Source organism: Nipponia nippon, unplaced genomic scaffold, assembly GCF_047370975.1.
Source record: "Nipponia nippon isolate SJK-2023a ecotype South Korea unplaced genomic scaffold, ASM4737097v1 scaffold_10, whole genome shotgun sequence".
NCBI lineage: Eukaryota > Metazoa > Chordata > Aves > Pelecaniformes > Threskiornithidae > Nipponia > Nipponia nippon.
Window position 1 is genome coordinate 15,596,433 of NW_028262291.1, and position 24,205 is coordinate 15,620,637.

The window sequence follows — 24,205 nt, forward strand, 5'->3', positions numbered from 1 at the left end:
GCAAGTAAACATTTGGTTCTTCAAAGTTTTCCTCTATTTCCCACAGAATTTTTGCCTCCTATCTTTACATATATTTGCTAATACTCGCTATTTATGGCTAATTTGGTAGAAAACCCATCACAATGGATGACACGCATTCTGGTAAAACACCATATGCAAGGAGGACTCACTGGAGGGAAGGGTGGTGGAATATTAAAAGTGTACTTTGAAATTCAGTACCTTGGTTACAAGCAAGATACGACATTCTCAAACTGCCAACTTTGACTTTAGTTAAGGGGATGAGCACCTCAGCAATCATTTTAGGAGAGCAACAGGCACATCCATAGCTACGGAATTAATAGGAAGAAATGCTATAAAACATCCTACTCCTTCACATTTTAACATTTTCTTTAGTGTTTCCTTCGATGCGTAGGCTCAGTCAATACTGTTCTGACTTACTGATACCTTTCCCGTCTTTGCTAGATTCTCAGCTTTCTTGTCCTGGAAGGCTACTCGATGCTGGCCACTGAGGTCCAGCACTTCCCAACACAAATCAGACCACTGTTTACACATTCCTACATTTCTTCTGGCTGGCTGCTGAATACAGTATCTCCAGTACTTTTTCAGCTGATTACTACTCAGATAACTGAATGGAACTTATGAGGCACACATAATGAGAGTTAATTATATTCACATGATGCAACTGAATTTATGGTCACACAAAATCTCAGCTACTGTAACAATTACACAGACCTAGCAAGTCCTCATGCACAAAGCACCAAGTATGCTACAATGACATTAAAAGAGGTAAGACAGGGCAAACGTGCACATCGGTACTACTGTAAGGCGTACTAATCTAAACCATGGCAAGACGGTCTTCTACATAAAATTAAAGGCACGTATACAAAACCAGCATACCATACTTTCTACAAAGATTTAGAGTAGGATCTGAGTACATAAGAAATATATATGGTTATTATATTCTTCAGAAATAAACAGCAATAACTACTTTCTTATTGAGTAGTTTCGCTATATAAATTTGATCTTTTAAAGTATTGGCAGAAGCCCAACTCTAGCAAGATTCAAAATTGTGAACACACACTCTATCATCTAATTTCGTTATTTAGCTTAAAAACAAAAGGCCTAAACAAATGCCTCGAAATGGATGACAAGTTTGAACATTAACTGATAAAGAAATTTAATTTTCTAAAAAGCTATTCTCAAGGTCACCAGCTGAATCATCACCAAATAACGTTTATATTCATTAACCAATCTGGACATCATCTGTTATGTTCCAAGATTCCCCCTCCCATAATAACCATGAGGGAAACAGGCCAGTGAACACAATTGCTCCCATCTATAACAGTGTATATAGCTAGGGTATAAACAGTACAGACACCTTTATTTTGTGCCAAATATAACAAATAATGTAGAGATAAAGTAGAAAAAACCAAATACATGTGCTAAGTAGTAGGCAAAACAACTTTTATTGGTTCTAACAACTTTGTTATTCTCCTATTTATTAAATATTTGTAGGAAATACTTTATAAACAAGCAAAGCTTTGATGTATATGCTGTTATTAATTGTTCTGGTTTTGTACTATTACTTTAAGTGCAGAAATTGCAAGCCGTTCATATATTTAAGGAATACACGCAAAGATATTTAGTTCCAGTCAAACGGATATTGTCTCCAGGTTAAATAAAACCGTTCTCCCTTTCTTTCTCCTTTTCAAAACCCTGGAATGTCACACATAGATGATTTTACAGAAGTACGATGCCTATGGTGAGATACTATACTCTCTACACCAAACAATTCTGTCTGCAATGGAATGGCAGCACATGACATTCAAAAGCTCTGCAAGTAAGAACATGCGCATCATGGCCAAATTAACATTCCCAGGATTTGGTCCTGGCTTTAAACCACAAAGCAGACATGCTCTAGTTATATCTTGTAATGCTATATTGTTTGTTTTGATCACTACTGCATTTTTTCCACACCGATACAGTAATCACAGAAGTGGGGACTAATGTTTACTCATTTATAGACCAGTATACAGCTGCGTAATCTCCTAACCAATTATTGGAAAAGCTCATATCCAAACATTATATGTTTAGGAACCGTCACTCACATTCTGTACACATCCGTCCACTAATTCTTTCCCTCTCCTGTTATGAATCACAAAAAGTAAAAATTGCTTGGGCAGCACATAAACACACCATTCACTGTTCTAATAGTTCCAAAACATAAAAAGCATGTATGATTTAAAATGTTTCAAACCAGTGTTCTTCTAAAGAAGTTGTAGTGTTAAATTAGAAAACAATGACGAAAAATATCGAGCCTATAAACTACAATCTATTCAATAATCAATCATCTTAGCTGAAGATATTATTTTCCAAAGCCATTCTGAAGGCACCAGAAGTTAAACATCATTACTTGAAAAGTGCCATTTACATTACACATAGGAACAAAAGCAATCGTTGTCTTGTCTGAATAAGGCTGACTGCAAATACTTTACACTGCAACAGGCCCTTTATTGTACTATCCAAGAGCTTTACCAATTTGAAGTAACAATGAAGTTTTAATGGAACTTCCCTGGAATCCACTGCTTGATTTGTTGGATAGGTCTCCACTGGAAATATTTACTACTAGCAGCATCTTTGTAAAACCTTACCATCCAAAACACAACTTCTGACAAGTCATTTAATGTCTTATTTTCCACAAATCCAGCGTGGTTTTTTCCTCACGTGTTACAGATACAAGTTCCGTATTTCTATGCTGATGCAAATGTTAAGTCCTGTCATTTTTACACGTGCATGTGTGGGAAGAGGGAGGGTATGTTTGTTTTTAAATAGAGCTAGCACAACTTGTCATGCTTCCCAGACTCTAGATTTAGAACAGAAGGGTTTCTGAAAAGTGTTTTATTGGCAGTATGAGCTCCAAATCATGTATGTATCTGCAGGCAAGTACATCTGCTGCATAGGTGTATATCTTTGGACTTCTACCAGCTTCCCCTGCAGTTTAACACCAATTTATAGCAGAATTTATAGAGGAAAACAACAGAGATTCCGTGAGTAATCCAAGCCAAGCCTCAATTAAGACTTTCATAACAATAATTACTTGGTGCCAATTATGACAGTATTTCTTATACGAACACGCTTTAAGAATCCAAGAAGGGCTAGCCAAAGACTGCAAATACTTAGCCTTTATTCATTTTCATTCAACAGAGTCTCTCTAAAGGCACGTATAAACCCAAATCTCCGGCAGCTTTCTACATTTTTGATTGTCATCCCTAACACCGTGAAAAGAATAGAGCTTTACTTTGGAACTACTTATTTTTGAATTTCTGTGCAAAAAACAAGCTAAAAAGGTTTAAAAATAGAAATAGGTAGAATGTTTTTAATTGCCACCCTAGTGTTAATAAACTCTTTCTAATGACAAAACACTGTTCCTTAAGGGTAAACAATAGGAGTTACCAGCACATGCACTTGCTCATTGCAAAAAGATTAAAATTCTGTAACAGCCTCAAAACAAAGTTGTTAAAAGACACAGAGGAGCACTGAAGAATCCAGTTTAAAAAAAAAAAATCTGTTAAGGTTATCCTTTCTTTCAGCATGTATTCAGTTTGCTATTTCTTCTTTCAAAGCACATGCATTACAACAGTGTTTTCGCATACTACTTTAATTTTTTTTAAAAAGCCAATAAAGTAGATTTTCTTTTAAAGGGAAAAAACCCACAAACAAACCAAGCAATGAACTAATCTGATTATTGGCAAGCAAGACACAAAAACAGGCATGTCATATACAAAAGCCCATAAATTTCAAGAAAAATATACAGCACAATAAAAAACATTCCCAATAGAAAACTACATCAGCGGAAGAATTCATGTTTTTCATAATGAACCATGCCAAATCTAACTGAACAGCATTATTATAAATAAGCATCCACATTATTTAACTGATGTACAAAAATTATTGGTGATATCATACCCCTCCACATTAAGTATTCAGAAAGCTTCAACCATCCTTTGAATAACCATGCAGAGATGCTCTAGAACAGAATGACAAAAACACAGTTCTCTGTTTTCTTGATGCAGAGCATACCACTGACCTTTAAAGACACAATTTCAGTATAATTTCATGTATGAATTGGAGTATTTTAGAATGTTAACACGACAGCAATATTGCCAAGTGAGTGAAGTACATAAAGCTAAAGGTATTTCCATAACTTAAGTTTTTATGGACGGAGACCTGATATCACCTTTGAAGCTAATAATGTATGTGCTGGTTATTAAAGAAGTTGGGGGTTTTTTTAAACGTGAATTTGGTGGAGCAAAAATTACATTAAAACAATCTAGCCAAATTTTGCTGCAGTTAGAATTTTTGTGTCAACTTTCTAAAATCTTAATGTTGTTTTTCTAGTATTTGCTAATGCCTTCATCCTAAGTTTGGCCCACCAACCCGAGAGCATGAACAATGTTTCACAAGCCTCAAATTGCCATGTTTTAAAAAACAAACAAACAAACAAAATCCTACCACAATTATGTTTTCTGTTCAGTGAGACTGGAAAGCCCCTGAAGATTAGTTGAGCTGGCATAACAAACCAAACCTGCCAGAACGATTCATCTGGCTTATATGCTGTTCCTTGCGGCCATATTTCCTGAGGAATGCTCAAAACCAGACGTATTTTAAGTTGGATAAACTCTTCTGGCATTCTGCTCCTACAATTCTCTTTTATGAGTAAAGAGCCCCCTTATCACATGACAGGTCTGGGAATCAAGATAAACAACTGAAGTACGTGAATGTATCCTCTCACCTGAGAAGAGCACACGCTGGAGGACGCCTCCATGTTGTTAAGAGGATATGCACCCACAGCTAACAGGCACACACACGTCCCAGGCACATGATGAAGCAATCGCATGCAGACATCCTCATGCCCAAGGAGGAGGCAACAGGCATAGGTCTTCTAGGGCTTACTGAAAGAAACTGTGGCTCGTCCCACTGCAAGGGGTGGGCATCTCTGAATTAAACAGCAAGTCAAACTTACTATGCACATTTTCTTCTCCCATTTACAGTATTACTGATCTTCAGTGATAAAATGCAAACTCTATAAAACGTTATCATGATGATATCTTGCATGATTTAAAGCATTTTATGTTGCTGTATTTAGAGTACATTTCCTCTAGTTTTATTAGTCTTGAATTCCATATAACAGAACAAAAGAATACACTGTTCTTACGATCACCATCTTCCACATTGAACCACATTATTTTAAGTTACTGGTCCTAAGAGGAAAACAGTTCTAGCATCGTATTTTCTTCAATGTCCAACTTAATTCTTTGTAACCAATACTAGGCAGATCATTTAAATAAACTTCACCAGGCACAAAATTCTGAATCTAACACAATTCTGCTTTGAATTCTCCGGCTTTATGCAATTACAAAAATCATTCAACAATTCCATGTTAACTAGGAAAACAAAGATCTCAAACTGTTCTTTCTTGGTTATGAAACTCAGGAGTTTGGACAAAAGATGCATAATTTCAATTCTATTTTTCAAGATTAATTCATCTAAAGTGAGACATTTAAAAGCACATTTATTCCTTAATAGTTGGAGAGTTGGCACCAAAATTGCCCTCTTGTGGCACAGCAGAACCCTGCAAAGCCTGCTCTCAGTTCTTTCAACTTAAATTTTAAAACAAGAATGTATTACTCAGGGCTTATTTTGAAACTAAAATGAGATGGGAAAGCCCATAATAAACTAAACTGAAACTGCAGACATTGTTCAGAGTTTGAATGAATGCCTGAACTTAGTTTTTCTATGTGGTTCTTTCATTTTCCTTTTTTTGAGTGTTAGTGAGAACATCTAGTCCCTCCTGTAAATCTAAGCATAATCAAATTCCTGGGGAAAGCTGTTCTGGGAACAGAGCACTGTCACTTCGGCAGATTCCTGAAAGGGGAATCTTTGTGCTGTTTGGAACCTTTTATTAAAGAAAGAGCGTAAAAACAGCTTTGCTGGGAAAGTATCCATGCACTTGAACATCTCCAACAAGAGGCGACAACTTGCAGGACTGCCTCACTCTCATCCCCATAGACTACTAATCCTCAGAGGTGTACCACTGAACTTAAGAGGAACAATCAACAGACAACTGCAATCAACAGACAACCACCCAGCAGATTTGTGCCGCCCCCCCCCCCCCAAGCTAGCACACTACATATTTTTCTGTTAATAGAAATGTGACCGTGACACTTCAATTCCCTTATTTGAAAGGGACATCTTTCACACAGATTTTATTTTTGCTGCTTTTTAACTCTTAGTCTGCCAAAATGACGTTAAGGTAGCGGTTCATTTGCAAGCAAACCAAAAAAAAAAAAAAAAACACCAAGAAAGCTTTTCAACTGAAGCCAAACCTCAAGAGGCACTGAAATTCCGATGCCCAGCGAGGGGGGCAGCCTCCCATCTCGCGTCTACAATACCGCACAGTTAAGAGCACATTCTTGAACACATCTCTCTTGGTTGCATTTTCCCAACCGATGGCAATTCAGGCTGCTTGGCAGCCGGCCAGATTATTCATGAGGATAGTCACTAACAGCTTGTTTCCCTCGTCCTGCTCCTATGTAAAGAGTCTGCTGTGAAAGGTGTTACTCTGTTTTTTCAAAACACAGCTCAAGTAGGAAACAATTGTTTGTAAGCACAGGAATACCATATTTCAGCTGCCAGTTAATCTGCAACAACCCAGAGCATGGTCGTATTTCACTAATGTGCGCTCACTACAAGCACTCGGACCGAGCTGGTGGTGGCATCCGTAGCGCTGCGCGCTGCAACACAGGAGCAAATAGGCAAGTTTGAAATGTTACGGCTGAGAGGAGGGGAAAAAAAAAAAACAAAACACAACACATTTTGGTCAAACAGGAAAATATTCAGCCAGTATTTTTACCTCAGTGCAATAATTAAAAACAAGAAAAAAACCCACACAACACTTTCACAACCTATTATAAACCCTCAATCAAGCCTGAAATTTCAGTTGGAATATTCAGACAGCTTTAGAAAATAACAAAACATTACCTGAGTATCTGAAACTTTCTCTTTTCAGACAGAAACCATCCATGTTTGGTTTATACAAAGGCATTTTCAAAGTCTTCAACTGAATTTTCAAGTTCCAAGAATTTTTTTTTAAATACTTGTTATAAAAACAATGTCTTTTAAAATAATCATTTAATCCTTAGTGAAGTCGCTGTCATTTCATCTGTAAGAGCACAGATGTAAACATAAAAAAAAAAAAAAAAATCCTTTTTGACAAGCGTCACTGAGCTTTTTCTCAAAACTTGGTTTGTATGTAGCTGAGATGCAAGCCTTCTGCGAATAGTCAGATGCACGCACTGCGGGCTTATTTGTACCCCATATTTCTGCAGCAGTCTGGGCCCCCCAGATGACAACGCTTTACGCAATGGTCATGGAAGCGCACACATCGCCGACACTGAACATACGAGCAGATTCCTCGAGACAAAGCCCTGTTAGCCATGCTGCACAGCTACTCGGACAGTTCAGAAACCACGCAGGATTATGGCAAGGGAGTTTACCAACCCAGCATGACAACACGTGAAATCAGTAGGATTTGAGATATTTTTGATCATTTTGCTCATGCGGCATTTCCAGTAAAGATTTTCAAAGAGAAAAGAATCAAGAGTCATTAAGCTGCATTCTTCCAGGTGTAACAGTCCAACAGCCCTTTTCCTTCTATGTACAACCAAGTTTTTCATCCCTTTTGAAACCAATAAATCAATATTTCCTTTCAGAGTTATCCTAGCTTGTGTGTGTTTCCTACATCCTGGTCTTGCTACCTAAAAGGAAAAGTTAACTATCAGACACTGAGTAAAACCAAGCCATAAGAAGATCTACCAAACCAGTTATCTGGTCAAGACCCCAACCTATCAAAGGTGCAGTCTTTCATACAACTGTATGTAGTTCTCCTCCACTGCCTGCAGAATATAAGAAAAACATGTATGTGTGTACACACACATATAAAAGGAGCGGTATGGGTTGAGGAAGAAGAGAAAAAGAAATCACCAAGTTTCCTTATTACCTCAGAATAGCTATTAAGCCACACCTAAGACTGGAAGAGAGAAGTCTCCAATCAGTAGTATGCAGCCTTGCGAGGCTTCCTCTTCAACCAGCCTTCCTCAGGCATATCATAACAAAAACTCCTCTCTCCGTAATTTAGCCCAGATCACCAACCTGTGCTGTCCCAAGATGTCTGCAGCTCTCTTAGCCTCTCTCTTTGTCTTCTCATCCTGGAAGGAAATTCTTAATCTCTGCACCCACCCATCTTGACTCAGCAAGTCTCCTCTCCAGAGCACCAGCCTACCCATTCAGGCAGAGAACACCATTTCCCAACCCCTACAGGAAATAACTCTTCATAATCCTTGAGCAGTTGAATGCTAAGAAGGTCTGTCATTTACAATTTCACTTCAGTGTATTCAAGTTTAAACAAATGGTACTGATTACACAGGTCACAAGTATCTCAGTTTTCTTGAAACTAGGAGCACCTTCCCATCAGTGACAGTATTTATACCATCACTAGTACCAATTGTGTAAAGAAGGCAAGTATTCGGCTATTGTAGGTCCCTTAGTTGTTTGCAGCTACTCTGAGCAACTAGGACATGATACCCTTACACAAGTCAACTTTAAAAAGGCAGCCGTGACACTTAAGATAAGCTTCTTTAGCAGGCAATCTAAGGAGAAGCCTACACCTATTAAAAAAAAAAAAATCCACATTAAGGACATACTAAGCAGTAGCCCATTTGAATGGGTTGGTCTGCCTTTCTTCTGAGCAATCAAACCGTTGCTTTCCAAAATAGAACATCTCTAAAAACTGGTTTTATTACAATTTTTTTACAGATCTTCTCTATTTCCAGAGAAGCATTACCCAACTATAAACCTGTTTTTCATGCCCTGTAGAAACTGTTTTCAACACCAGGGGCAGGGGGAGGTATCAATGTAAAATCTAGAAAGCTTTAAAGGACATTCTTCTCCTGTCATATTTCAGATTAAGTACAAACTCCTTCCTCTAATTGTTAGACCTGTTGACCAGAAAGTAGCCATCCTCATGATTAGCCACCTTAAAAAATAAAAAATAAATTAAAAGCTGCACTGTAAAAGTTACCCTAGTCTATCTGAATATCGAGTTAGTGATAAGAGTCTTTACCCCAATCAATGGTAAAGGTCCACACTTTAAAAAAAGAAGGAAAATTAACAGAACAACACCTGCAAGCTACAAGTTTACTGCAAATCTCTGACTGACCTTTTAACAGCTGAAACTGCGTGAATTCCAGGAAAGACTTACAACAGAATTGCTCCTACCATTTTCCAAAGCTTTTTCAAAAGAGATACAACTTTTCTTCCTAGCATCAAGAAAAATAATACCCAATACAGAAATATTTCCTCAAAGCCATTTGTCTCACTAAGTAGCATATTTATAATGTTGTCTTATGAAGATGGCAAGTGCTCACCTCTCAGAAGATTTATTTATCCAGCATGAGACAGAAAAAAAAGCTTCCACTAGACGCTCTTTGACCTGCTTGAGCTTCAAGAATGCTTTTTGCAGGGGGAGGGGAGAAGCTGTTAGCTACATCATTATAAATGTATTTTATCATAAATGCATTTTGACACAAATGGATTAGGTAGAGGGAATAACTTCGCTGTCCAAATCTTCCAAGATCAGAGCTCTGCTTCTTTCTTAAAGAGGGGAAGCCATTATAAAAGCAATTGCTAACTTAGATGTGAAATTTTTTCTTTGTGTCATTCCGTCTTTTTTTTTTTTTTTTTTTTACATATAGCATTTAAAATTCCAGGGGTTTGTGATTGTTTTTTTCCTAATAGCAGATGAAGTGTAAAGGCTTGCTTTTAAGACATTGATGCAAGACTGTATCAGGAGCTTTTCAAAATGTATGCATACATGATTATTTCAACACAACAACGTCACACAAATCTCTCCTATTGTATCGGAAACTCCACATTTTAACATCATCCTTGTTAATTTAACTTGCCCATAACACATGGTGATAAAGCAATTCTTGTACCTCTAAACTGCTTTCAAAAGTTTGTATAATGCTTTAGCTTCTGGGCAGGCACAGAGAAAATATTCCTCCTCTTATTCAGCTAATTCAGTTCACAACTATGTCAGAAGCTGAGAAAAACTACCAGGAACACACTTAAACTCCTTTTTCTTTTTGCAATTTATAACCCACTAGGAATGGAAGAACAAATTTACATGGTTCTAGATTAAAACCAGTATTTGAAAATAGAAAATGAAATCAAAATTTACTATTTAAAATTATGTGAAGCACTCCAAAAGCAGTTTATCACAAAATATAAAAAATCCATTGTTATCACATACTAATAAGAGACTTTTTATTTTAGCTCACTTCAGAAGTTAAATGCAAGTGGGACCCACATATTTACTGCCACAATTTAAGTCGCTTTGTGACCTCTGCTCCAGGTCACCAAACATTCATTTCTGGAGACACTGGTGCAGCATGAAATACCCACTGAAGGATTTCTTATAACAAATTCAGAAAAATCCAAAAAATTATACAAACAACTACAAGTAAGCAAAACTATTTCAATTGTTAAGCAGGGTATATTTCATAGATAGAAGTCATTTCGTTTATGAAGACAGCAGTTCCAACTAATGCTAACTTCTACTGACTCTCTACTTCCCCGCAAAAAGTAATTTATTTAATTATTAGACAGAAATGGTTTTTGTCTACCTCACAAATAGTTAAAAGCTTCCAGGAAGGTTGGTTTTTCTTACAGTACTCCATTCCTACATGGCACGTTCAGATGTTGCCTCAACGTTTTTCATAGCTTTTGAACTAGAGCTCAACCTAAATAAAGCCACAACACAACTGAGAAATAAGCATGCTGCCTTCAGATCAGCTGAAAACAGAGGCTTTCCTAACACTACTTCTCCACAGACTGTAGCACTCCGAATTCATACCTTCTTTGTATTTCTACTCACCTCCCTGGCAGACAAGTCTTACACTGCAATTCAGCATTTTCACTACAAACTTCAGTAGCCACAATAAATGGAATGTCAAGTTAATTGGCATGGAAGCTGCTGAGCTGAATAAAACACAAAAATGAATAATCCAGTTGAATTTTTAATATATTTACAGAGGTCAACAATCTCTCAGATTTCTGTGCTACTGCGGAACCAAGAAACCTTGTGACAGAATACTTAAGAACTTCATTAACTCAACTGAACATATAATCATGCTCAATTTATTTTATATTTTCACCTACATGTTTTACAAATGCTGAAATTCACCAAGAACAGCATTCTCAGCATGTTTCTTTAATTCAGTTTCACCCAAAACCATTATACAGACCCAATAACAGGTAGAAAACATGTTTGTTATCATTAATGGAATTCCTGAAAGATGAGATAAAAGGAAGAAAGTTTATTTATCATCAACATTCTGGGGAAAACAAAAATTACTGATGCTGAACTTTTCTTAAACTGATTCCATCTGCATTACCTCATTTGGAATTATCACAGTTCAACTCATTAACAGAATTTCTTATTGTGCTTCTAATCACAGAAATCTTAAAAATTCATCAGAAATAAACCATCTGAAATTTTCTTTCTAAAGGAAACAAACCTAATATTCGCTAACAGGCCACTATCTATAAAAATTCAGGTTTTTTCTACTCCCACACACAAAAAAGAAAAGTAGCAGGCCTATTTGCAATGTACCTCATCATAGCTAAAGAAACCACTCAGGAAATAGCTGTATGATAGCCTAAACATAAATTTACAAGTCTTCTCATCTCCCTACACAAACAAAATCCTCTTCTGTACCTCAGTAATTCAAAAATTCTTGTAGCCTTACTACTCACATTACTTAAAAACACAATCTACAGCTACTTCTTTTTAAGATTTCAGGCAACGCTTAATCTGACTTCCACAAACCACAGTTTACTTCTGCTGTCTGCCTGCCACAGTGACACAGGAACAGCACGCTGGTTTTCAGAGACACCCCTCAAATTGCTAACTGTAGTTCCCCTATTAGATCCACTGAGGAAGATGAGCTGTAAAAAATTTAACTCCTGTAGCTCCCTTCTCTCTGACTGCTACTTTTCTGGTGAGGGAAGAGAAAAGTCACATTATCCATACACAGAAGCTTCAGTTTTCCTCCTTGTTTTCTCTCTTTAGCCCATCTTATTTATCAGTACCACTTAATAGTTCGTTTGCAACTAGTTTAAACCAATGCTTTGCAACCCTCCCACATAAGTAAATTTTACATCCTGTCCACCACTCACTCAAGAATTTATTCTCCCCAGAGATGGCTGATCTATACAGATCCGTCGTTCACTGCTTGAGCCTTACCTGCTTGTCTTTTTCTGCAGCTTTCCAAGAGCCTCATCACCCAGCTACCCCTACGCTACCAGAACCACAAGTTTGACCAGTGACAGGACAAGAACTTCAGGCACAATAGCTGACCATTGCACCTGGTCAATGGGAAAAATAAAAAACTGCGAGCTTCCTTATAAGCAATGCTGATGCAGCAAAAGTTGCAGAAAGAAGACATAGATTGGCGGGGGGGGCTATTTTAAATCCCCCAGAAGCTGTATTTGAAACAGTCCATAGTATCCAACGCGAACACTGCTTCTGGCCTTTTCAAGTTCACACTGCTGACTGTTCAAAATGCTTTGTCTCTTTTCTAATTTGCGAACATATAGACACATCGAAAAATCGACATCGAAAAGCTTTCAATGCACTACTTAGCTACATTTCCAAAATTACTTCCCATCATTCCTTCTCTTCTGCTAATGTTGATTATCTTATTCACGTAAACTCAGTTTAAACAGTGTTTTCACAAACTTCCAATGTTTGGGGCATGTTTTTTTATTATTATTATTAGAACTGGAACGATGATTCTGCTGGCCCAGTGCGAGCAGCCAGCTACCCACAGACTAGCTGCTGAGCCTGGCATGTAGCCCACCCTGCCCCTTGGCCACCCACTGCTGACTGATGTGCAGCACCGGTGTGTGGCGAGCACAGCGAGCCCCTTGGGAACCACCGGTTCAGACACTGCCCCTGCAGTTCAGCTACCGTCTGACTCTGCAGCCATCCCAAGGGAAAGTCACAGCTGAGATCCCATCTTCTGCATCCAAAGAAGAACAACAAAGCTGGTGAAGTGTCTAGAGAGCAAGTTTTATGAGGAGCAGCTGAGGGAGCTGGGGTTGTTTAGCCTGGAGAAAAGGAGGCTGAGGGGAGACCTTATCACTCTCTACAACTACCTGAAAGGAGGGTGTAGCGAGGTGGGGGGTCAGTCTTTTCTCCCAAGTAACAAGCAATAGGGTGAGAAGAAATGGCCTCAAGTTGTGCCAGGGGAGGTTTAGATTGGGTATTAGGAAAAACTTCTTCACTGAAAGGGTTGTCAAGCACTGGAACAGGCTGCCCACCCAGGGAGGTGGCTGAGTCCACATCCCTGGAGGTATTTAAAAGACAGGTAGATGTGGTGCTTAGGGACATGGTTTAGTGGTGGACTTGGCAGTGCTAGGTTAATGGTTGGACTTGATGATCTTAAGGGTCTTTTCCAACCTAAACAATTCTATGATTCCTTACTGTAGTCAGTCCACAGGAGTGAATGTTGCCATCCAGTGAAGAAATCCATCAAGTACAAGGGGTATTTAAATCTCACATAAAATTTGAAATTTCTACTGAAATTCTCAGGATCACCTGGCAAAGCCAGTAATATTGTTGCAGCATCTCAAATTGCTCAGTAAGGGAGAGGGAAACTACCAGAATTTAAATATCCGTATTATTTGTAAATCTCTAAGCAAAGACTATCCTGCATCAATAAGACAGTTCCTGCACAGCAAATACTGGGTGTTATGTCTGAATGCCTTAATCGTGTATTGTCATATCTTGTGTTTAACCTTCACACTAGATGTTCTGGGTTAGTAATGTTTACTTCAGGAATAACGGCAATTTATGTTTCTACCTGAGTTTTTTTTTTAATCCTTCAACTGCAATAAAAATCCATAAGCAAAACCTGAATTTCAATGCCTAACAATTCACATAATGAATGCCCAGCAATCACGTGCCACACATGGAAATATACTGAAAGTCATAAAAGCGCGTGCTGTTTTACTTCTTTGTCAGATGACATTGTCATACACCTCAGTAATTTCAATTTGCCTTCCTCTGTTCTGTTGTTTCAATATTTCCTCAGACAATTCAATACTGTCCAAAGGCATGGAAATGCAACTCTCAAGAAAGACTCTTTACCTGGAGATTTAGCTGTCCACCCTCAAACAAGTTAGCAGTACGAGGATAAAAACCAGCCAGTGACACTGAAGAGTATCCGTTACACTGAGATTAGCACCTTGATGAAGTAAAGATTTATCACTTCACATTTCTACTGAAAGGACTAAATGCACTGTTAAATGAGTCTATCAAAGCCCAACTTGATACCTGTAATCTGCTTATTAAAAGAATTTCATATAATTATTTTGCATGAGACAAGTAAAAATAAGCCATTGATTTATTTTTTTTAAATATAAATGACCTCAAACTGCAACTCACTACATAGCTAACTGGAAGAGCAAAAAGAAAGAGGTCAGGCTATTTAAAGTTGAATACTGGGAGTAATAACATGCAGAGTGTTGAAGGAATAAATCTTATCGCTATCTGAAATAGTTTTAGGTATTCAAGTATTGCTGTGCTAAAAAAGTAAAGCACAAAAGTAGCATTTAAAGAACAACATCAATCTATCATTTGCAAGGAAGGAAATAAAAACATTTTCTCAAGCCACTTGACAAGATCATTGTCTTAACTGGAAAGCAAGCAACGACTTCACATCAAAAAATTTGGCATGTTCACAAATTACTCTCTCTAAATAAAAAATGAGGGCTGATATCCTAAGATCGTAACAATAAATATCAAGTGGCTGACAATTGCCATCTAAGAAAAATCGTTTTCATAATTTTGCAGCTAACTTAATTAATTAATTAAATTTTAATTTAGTACGTGCAATTCAACATGGTTTTGAAGCACCATGTCCTCCGGAACAACTGTCTACATCCAGACTTTGTCAGTCTTGCCTCACCATGCAAACAGCTAATGTTACAACTCCTGATCTTCAGAAATATATAAAGAAAATACTACCAATGCCGCTTTACTAACCAGTGAAAATTACATATAGTGAATCACACCCACTAGCATAGTTCTGTCTCCAGATGTGTTTAAACATTCTGCTGAAATAGATCTAACAGGTTTATTATTCTAGGTATTAGGATAAGCCCCATTTCTTTCCCTTTGATCCAAAGTAGGCATTGAACTCAAGCACCAAGAGGTTAACCTGCAGAGCACACATTTAAAACACCGAAAAATTGGCTTTAAAAGACACCTATTTAAAAAAAAAAAAAGTTACATTTGCCTTTTGCCCTCTGATTTACACTGCTTGATAAACAAACAGTGCCTCTAGTTTTTCATTGTTCTCCATTATATAAATACCAATATCCTAAGTTAATCAAAATGAGTCAGTCTTCTGCCTAGAAAAGGGACAGAGAGATAACAGCAAAAAGCAAAGAACCAAGTAAACATGAAAGTTAAGTGGAAGTTGCTGCTCAAGCATTTTGCTAGTTTGAAGATGACGGTGAAACTATGACATTTTGAAACAAAAATGCAGCTTGCAAAAAGCCAGTAACTCTACATTTTTTCGGATTAAATAAAGGAGGAAATTAACAGCAGCTTTTCTGCTTAGTCATATTTGACAATCACAGTCTATACAAAGCTCCTGGGGAAAAAAAAAAAAAAAATCACCTCCATGTTGTGGAATCAACATGTATTTTCAAAATGCTCAGTACTCTGCTCTTAGTTCAGGATATTTGGCCTCTAGGAAGTAATAAAAATATAATAAAAGTCCTCATTTGACAAAGAATTGTAAATAAAATCCAGTATTACTCAAATACTTCGCTTCAGCAGTGTATCCAAACCTCATTTTAAAAGTTTTGTGGTTTTGGTTGTACTTTCTATTAAACTAAAGATAAAACCTTTGAAGATACAGATAAGCAATAAGGAAAACAAGGGTTTAACCAGAAAACTTCAGGCAGAAAAGCACATACCTACCATGTATTGCTAAGAAGCTTTTGTACCTGTCTAGACAAGTCAGTGACGTTCTTGCCAAGTACCACGTGGCAGATAATCAAAGAGAAAAGGGTTGGGCGCTTAACCAGATTCTTCTTGGATTTTAACATCTTTAATTACAAATCTGCTTTTAATTTAAAAGTTCTGCTTCTAAGGATAATGTCTCAGAGCAGACCTTGTAAAATTGTCTAATAATGCTGCAGGAAAAGACAATTAAAATACAAATAAAATGAGGTTTTAGCCCCATCCTTTGCCGTTATCCAAGCCAAGGTCATAAAAAAAAACCCCACATTTTTTAAAAAAGCACAACTAAGAGGCAAAGACAAAACAAATTAGATTTAACAATAAATTAGAACATACAGTCATACTGGATAGAATCGGGTATGATATTAAGTAACTGTGACACCACATTATTCAAGTTGGTCTTTGCAGGGAGGCAGCACTACAATACTGAAGCAGTACACTTAATCTGTACCAGTGAAATGTAAATATTTGAGATGATGGCAAACTTTGATCAGTAGCGAGGTGAAAACTCATTTTAGTATAATCCATCTGCAGCAAACAGAACGATGGGAAAATGCAGGGCACAGAACCCGGGAGAAAAACCTGCACCCATGTACTTCACAGCGTGCACTTCTCTCTTCACTGAAGCACTTGCTTAGATTGTTTAGTATTGCCAGACTCACCTGGAAAAGGTACTTTTTTGTTTCCTCCATTATAAAATACAAAAACATCTTGCATGATATATTTGCCTGCAGATAGGTAATCCTTTTAACTAGGTCCAGCTGCTAGAGAGTTTAATAGCTATTGATAGACTGAAGAAGCAACCTTCTTCAACAAAACATGTAGTATTAATATCAAGATTCTGCTGTCCCAAATATTTGAATCTTTCTTTTCTGGTAGATAATGGGTAACAAATAAAACAAAAGTGTTGAACAGATTATCTATTTCCTCATCTGATGTGGTAGACATATTGCACACTTCTAAAAGCGGTCTGAAATATAACACAAGATTATGAAAACTATTTTTAAGACTATAGCAATACTTACCCAGTACAACTGTATTTATTTTTAAACTTTACATTTTAGACAGACTTTCAGAAATATTGAAACCCTCACTGCAATATGCAGCTTCGTAAAACATATGCGCATGTTCACCTGCAGGTTCACAGGTTCAATGAATGCAGAAGTGGACACTACTTCAGGAAAGAGGCTGAATGAATGAAGTTTTTCTGACAGATTCATGTTAAAGAAGCTAGAATGTGTACTGAAAAAAACGTGGACACTGGCAGCTCTGGAGAACCAGTTCATACCCTTGTTTCTGAGCTACAACACAAATAAGTCATATAACCTCAACCAGAATAAAAGAATGTTCCTCCATCACCCGTTTGATTTTCAGGAGAGTTTAACACCCAAAAGAAGTCTCAAATTAATGGGAACTATGCTTTAAGTGTATTTTATCCTTGCTGGCCTCCTCAGGTAGTCAAAATTCAGTTTTCCAACATGTGTGTATTTTGGAAGAAAGGCAAACAAGGATTGACAAACCAAGCTAAGTACTTCTTGGTGCAGCCTTGCTTTAAAAACAAACAAAAACCAGCATCTCCCCTTATACACTCCTCCCTCCCCCAAGGAATGCACACAATGTTCCTCTTCATTCATATACATCACTGAATCAAACCGCACATAGCATTTTCCTTATGCACAGTTCCAAGCTTGCTCTTCCAGAGGGCACTCTGCAATTCAGGCAGCACAAACATACCCTTTTCCCGCTTTCTGGCAGCTAAACTACAAAGTACTTCTTTTGCTGCCTGCAATCATCAGCAATCTCTGCCGGAGTACAAATCTATCAGCGTTTACTTCACTCATTAGAGTGATCTCTCATTTTAACTGTCATCAAAAAAGGACACTTAATTGTTTCCCCAACTTGAATGAAACATAGCTACTGTATCTACCCAGCAGGCCCAACATTCCCAGCTCAGTTCTGTTCACACTCCAGGAGAACAAAACACATTAAACAGGCTCTCTGATCAAGCCCAGAGCTGGAGAACAAAGGGCAAGAGGAGAGATACAGAGAAACTCATACAAGCAATACTATTTCCTTTTACTGTATATAGTTCTTTTTTCCCATTGCCCAAATGGAACACTTTCTTACAAGACATTAAAAAATAATAATAAAAAGCACCAACACAGATTTACGCCCATCCTGGCAGCTTTTCTCTTGCTGCCTAATTTCCTGCCAGGGAACCAGTAGAGGCCGCTCAAGACCGCCTATCACTTCTGCAGAACTGCAGGATGGGACGGCTTCCCTACCCTCGTATTTCAACACAAAAGCCAGTTCTAGTATTTTTCTTCTACTTCTCAAACTCATATCCGTTTTTCCACCTGTACAAATTACCTCAATGAAGTCTAGTCCCTTCAAGGGCAACTCCTGGTTGCATTCTAGGAACAGTCATAACGTACAGATTGCTGCATATGGTGCCTCGCAAGATTTATGCAAACTAGAGCTTCACCCATTGCTATGGAACCAGTCCAGGTTTCTTTCCCTCAAAGTTTCTCCATGACATTTTACAGCACACAAAGTCTTTTCATTTTGCCAGAGACTATCCTCGAATTTGCTAGTGATGGTGTAAACATCTTCACTTTTGGTTGGTGAAGTTCTCATGTGGTTCCAGCTACATAATCTTTATTCCACTTCAGGAACTCCACGCAACTCAAACTGGTTATACACAGCAGTGACAGAGTGAAGTACTCCACAGGCCAGCTCCTCACAGGTGGATTTCATATTGGTTTATGGCCTTACTTACACACTGAGAGCCTTTATCTAAGCATGGGTTCAAGAACCACAAAGGACATAATCTATATTGAAGATCTCATTATAAGGGACATAACTACTCCTTACTCACAGTAGTTAAGTGCTCCAATATCTTTTGCTTCTACAGCAATAACCATCACGGAAAACAGAGCTAGATAATAATTTGTATTTACAGCAGGCCATGAAACACATACAGTCAGTAGTACTTCAGCCCACCTAAACAGCCACTAAAAAGCAACAGTCTTCAACATCCTACTAGGAGTGGGGAAAGCAGGAATTTCTGCAGAGCAGAAGAAAACTGTTGACTAATTTATTAACGAGATTATAAAAGAGTCTTCTCAGATAATCGAAAGGACTGAACTCAATAATCCAGATGGTCTCCTTCCCTTTGGGCTTCTGTGATTAAATAATCATTAACTGGGTATCATCTACAGCCCACACCGGCTGAATCTGAGCTCTTGTATGGTTTTCAGTGACATGGTATCTGAACGTACGTGTTTGGCACAGCAGAATCAAAATTACAAATGCAGGCTTCAATTTGGTGTTCCTCAACTTCTGTGTTCTTTGCTCTTTTACTATTCCAAATCCTTGAAACACATACCATGTGTATTTCCTGTATACAGTAAAAGCTAAATAAAAAAATTAAAGAATAACAGTTGGTTACAGACTATTGCTATGAACAATAGTGATTTCATAAAAAGTTCTGTTTCTTGTACATCCACTGTTAACCGAAGAAGAGGCCACGTTGGACTAAAAACTGATTTCAGAAAAAAATAAATAAAGGGTTAACTTCAGATATCTAAGTGCTGATTTCCACTTTTTTGTTCTTAATTTTAAGCTACAATTTGAATGCAATATTACCTTTGAGATGTGGAACATTATTGCAGCATTCTAAAACCACCTCTATAGCAGCAGTACACTTTTTTTAACATACATTAATACAAGCCAGTTAGGTATCTAATACTGGAAGAATGGATCCTTTCACATAAATACTCATCTCAATCTTTCAAAGCTATAAGAAGGTAACAAAAAAAAAAAGCATTCCAGACTTTCAAAGCTTTCCAACTTAGCCGTCTTTCGGATGATCAGAAAAAGATAATAAGCAAATGGAAACAACAGCCTGAACTATAATGCATACATGCACTGTTTTTCCATCGGTCACTATTTTCCCTGCATGTCACATCTCCTTCCCCAAAAAGAGAGTCTGCCAACCACACTTATCACTTCACATCAGCAACCCAACTACCAGAAACAAACCAGAGCAAGCCTCATTCAATTCCACCTATGCTCAGCAACAACAGCCTTTCTGCAGCGACTCTAACATAAAACAGTTGCCCAACAAATGCAACATATTTCAAAAACATCAGCAGAGAAAACAAGCAAAAAAAACAGATGGATAAGAGTAGTGCAAGTTGTCCTCGGCACTCAAAGTCAGAAAACGCAACATCCATGATACTTTTAGACAAAGAAACATCCAGTCCTATGATCATGCCTAAATCAATATTCCTCTTAAAACAGAGCAAAGGTTGCCATACCAAGCAAGTTGAACACTCCATTGTTTTGGTTTAAAAAAAAAAGTTAAATTGCTGTTTTTACGCATTTTTGTCACTCAAAGAAAAGAGGAAATAAGTCACATCATTGATGAAAAAACTCTAACAGTTCACAAGCAATGGTGACCAAATTGCAACCTGTCATAATTGCTATCTATATTGAGTACAGCTGATTATGCCACATCTTTATTTGACAAAGAGTAACAAAGATGCTGAGGCTATGTATGTGGAAAGACATAAAACTTTATAAAAAGTTACCCCATTTTCTTCTTAGTACAAGCTATTTAAGTTCCAAATAATCTGCAAAAGAAACAGCAAGATTTTACCAAAACTATGAAATGGAGATCCAGAAAAATCAGCTTATACATCATTTATTTTATGTTTTATTTAGTGATTTTAGGATAAAAGGCAGGACTGCGCTAATAGGGTTTGCCACTATCAAGAAAACCTGAAGAATGATCAGAACAGAGAAAATCATTCAGGAAGATGTGGACATGCATAAATGGGAAGAACTAGAATGTAGCTTTGTACATGGCTTCCTAATATAAATTATAGTCTTAAAGCAGTAAAGGAGAAGAAAGATCTGGATGTATCAGTCAATTCAGAGCATTCACATGTGCTGTCAGCGTGGGTGTCTTCCCCAAATAGGCAAACAAGCTAAAATGCAGAAAGCTGAGAAATTTTTAGAGCCAAGAAAGCACTTTTGTTGTTTGAGAGTCTCACAAAAGCTCATTCCAGCATACGATTCTGTTCACTCACATGCAACAAAGATGACTTCATATTCCAAGAGGTGCAGAGAAGAATGACAGGATAATCAGACAGATGGAGAGCCCTTTTTAAAGGGCTGGACAAAGAACCCAGCTTATTTAGTTGAGCAAAACAAGACTAAGAGGGGATGTGATTTCATACAAACACCTCGAGTAAATAACCAAAGGGAAAATAGTTCCCCTTAAACTACAGCACAGCTGCTTAACTATAGAACAGCAGTGACACACAGACACACACACAAAAAAACAACGTTATAAATGAGAGCATGTTAATTTGGAAAGCTTCTATGCATCAGAAGTGGAGTTCTGGAAATTTTCCAACTCCTGGTATGTGGAAAGGGGAGAAAAGCTTACCTGGTTTTGATATCAAGCTTGACCAGCTTATAAACCTTTGTTTTTCTATATGATACTTTAAGGTTATCCATAGCACTGAAGAAAGTAATAAAGACAAGGAAGTAAATGGACATAGGATTAATTAATTTTTTTTTAAGTAAGAGATGGCTCACATCCAGTATTTTATCTAACATTTTGATTACTGCTGTACCAGAAATCAGTTATCTAAGTGAAGTTAGCCTCTGTACATTTAAATAAAATGTTTGATACTGTGTCCCACATGAAATTATTTAAAATAGATATAATACTTAGTAATACTTTCATTTCATTAAAGAAATAATACTTAAAATAACAATAAGACTTACAAGATACACAAAGAAATTGACCAAAGAGGAAAATCTACAATAGGTTGTATTAATAGTGGAAATTATCACAAGAGAGAGGGGTTACTCATAGCACTCCTTCTGACACCCTTGCATAAAGTAGTAGTCAAGAAGTGAGAACACGCTCATGAAATTTCTGTGGATGACACCAGACTGGAAACTATCACCAGTGCAAAGAGGACTGGGTAGTTATATAGAAGCGCTCATGGTTTTTGTAAGCTGGAATGCCAGAAAATGGAATTTCATAGTACAACATGTGAAATCATGCATTTAGGGACCAGTAACCTTTTCTGTAAGCTGAGAACTCATCACGTGGAAGCAACATAGGAGGAATGAACAGAGCAGTGAGGTATGGAAATCCTCATCTAAGGATGCTGATGTTTACATGAGCACAAGGGGAGCTCAGTATGTTCACGGAAGAAAAACTGAGAAATTCCACTTGGCTCAGAAAGCCTCTGAGCTGAAAACAGAGAGGCTAGAGCAGTGCTGGGGGAAGTATCACTGCTGAAGATGATACTATATCAGGTGAATCTTCGGTGTGAAGCAGTACGGCTGAATATATTTATGTCAAAAAATTGCTGTTGCTCCTCACAAAACTTTGCTTGTCTAAAGATGGTTGAGTTTAACCAGTTGCTCTGTAAAATACACACTCCATTCCATATTTCATTTCCTGCAGCAATTCCAGTTCAAGCTAAATAATGCTACTAGCACAAGTTATGACAATGCACTGCACACAACTATAATTTAACGGATCAGAAATTAAAAGTTTTGTAATTGCCTGACAAACAAGACACGAGAATGGTCTTCCAAATAGAGCAGGTGGGAAAAGGAATTGAAGCTGTTCTAAAATTGCACTAGTAAGCTTCTGGAAAGGACAGAAAAACAAATAGATGTATTCCTACAAAGAGGAGAGACGTTTATGTTCATGTATCTATGTAAACGACCTGTTTACATGACATTTACAGACTGTACAGTTATCATATTTTAGAGTTCTACCACCCATCAATGTAACCAGAACAACTTTTATTCCTTTTTTTTCTCAACACACTGGCCGCAGTTAAAGGGTGGCTGCTATAAGCAGAATTCAGCTGCCCTCCAATGTCTTGCTGCAATCTCCTGTTCACTAGTTGAGGGCTAAACTAACTGCCCAGTCCAGCACTATAATTAATTCTCCAGCTCAGGCAAACAGGACCTGATGGGTTTTTTCCTCCTTTGTAGGGAAAAAAGGACATTTTAGGATCATCTGTAATTTTATTTAACAAACATCCTACCGTGTGAGGCATTTACGATGCCTTCAGTCAATCCCTCCTTCACCGGGCCCACTATCATTCTGAAGTTTGATCTTTACTAAAAACCTCAAGTTTGTCTGTGATTTTGGGGTACGCTCTGCAGGCATTTGAAAACTAGACACCTGTCACACAGTTGCCAGCAGTTATAGGAGACTGTACTTGTGATGTGGGTTAACCATTCCAGTCTTGCACTGAAGTAACGAGTGCTTTCCAATCCCTTTCTGTTAGCTTCATTGAATTTGTCACGCATTTAGATTTCCAAAAGAAAATGCAAAGATGTCGTAAGTGACACACAACTCTATATCCAGGGCATACCAGAGCTTTACTGATTTGATTAAACCTCTACTTTTATGTCAGCGTTTACATTTGTAAAAGCCTCATATATGTAACATTTGAAAGAAGCTCTCTTAATTATCCTATTTTACTGCAACATGCTTGCATCTCATAGAATAAGAGAGCTTTAACAGGCAGCATGTTTCAAGTTTTTAACTGTTCTCTGAATAAGATACACTACATAAGAGATACGACAGCCACCACCAGCCCAGCCCAGGCAAGGCAAGGCAACTTCACCCGTTCTTCCCGTCTCTGGGAAGAAACACTGAAAGCCTTTTGCTTGCCAAACTTCCCAGTGCTGCATCCACAGCCACGAGCCATTTAAAATAAAGAAAACAACCATCCACCTTCAACCATGACCGGCGCTCAGCAATGCAACGCTCCACCTGCCACAAACAGCACTTTAAATACCAGGAAGAGAGGATTAAAAAAAAAAAAAAAAAAACAAAAAACCAAACAACAAAAAGTGAAGAGCGGCCTCCGGGGAAACCTGTTGCTAGCCTCCGAGAGCCGCGGCAGGCGGGGGCATCGCCGCATCCCGCCGCGGCCGGCACTCAACTTTCCCCACCCGCCGCCGAAACCGCACACCTCGTTGTCACCTTCC

At 37.8% G+C, this 24,205-nt stretch overlaps 1 protein-coding gene across 8 annotated transcripts in view; it reads right to left on the reverse strand.

Moving 5' to 3' along the window:
* The window catches only part of PLEKHA7 (pleckstrin homology domain containing A7), a 168,222-nt gene that overhangs the window by 143,233 nt on the left and 784 nt on the right, over positions 1-24,205 (reverse strand). The gene's annotated exons all lie outside the window — the stretch shown is intronic.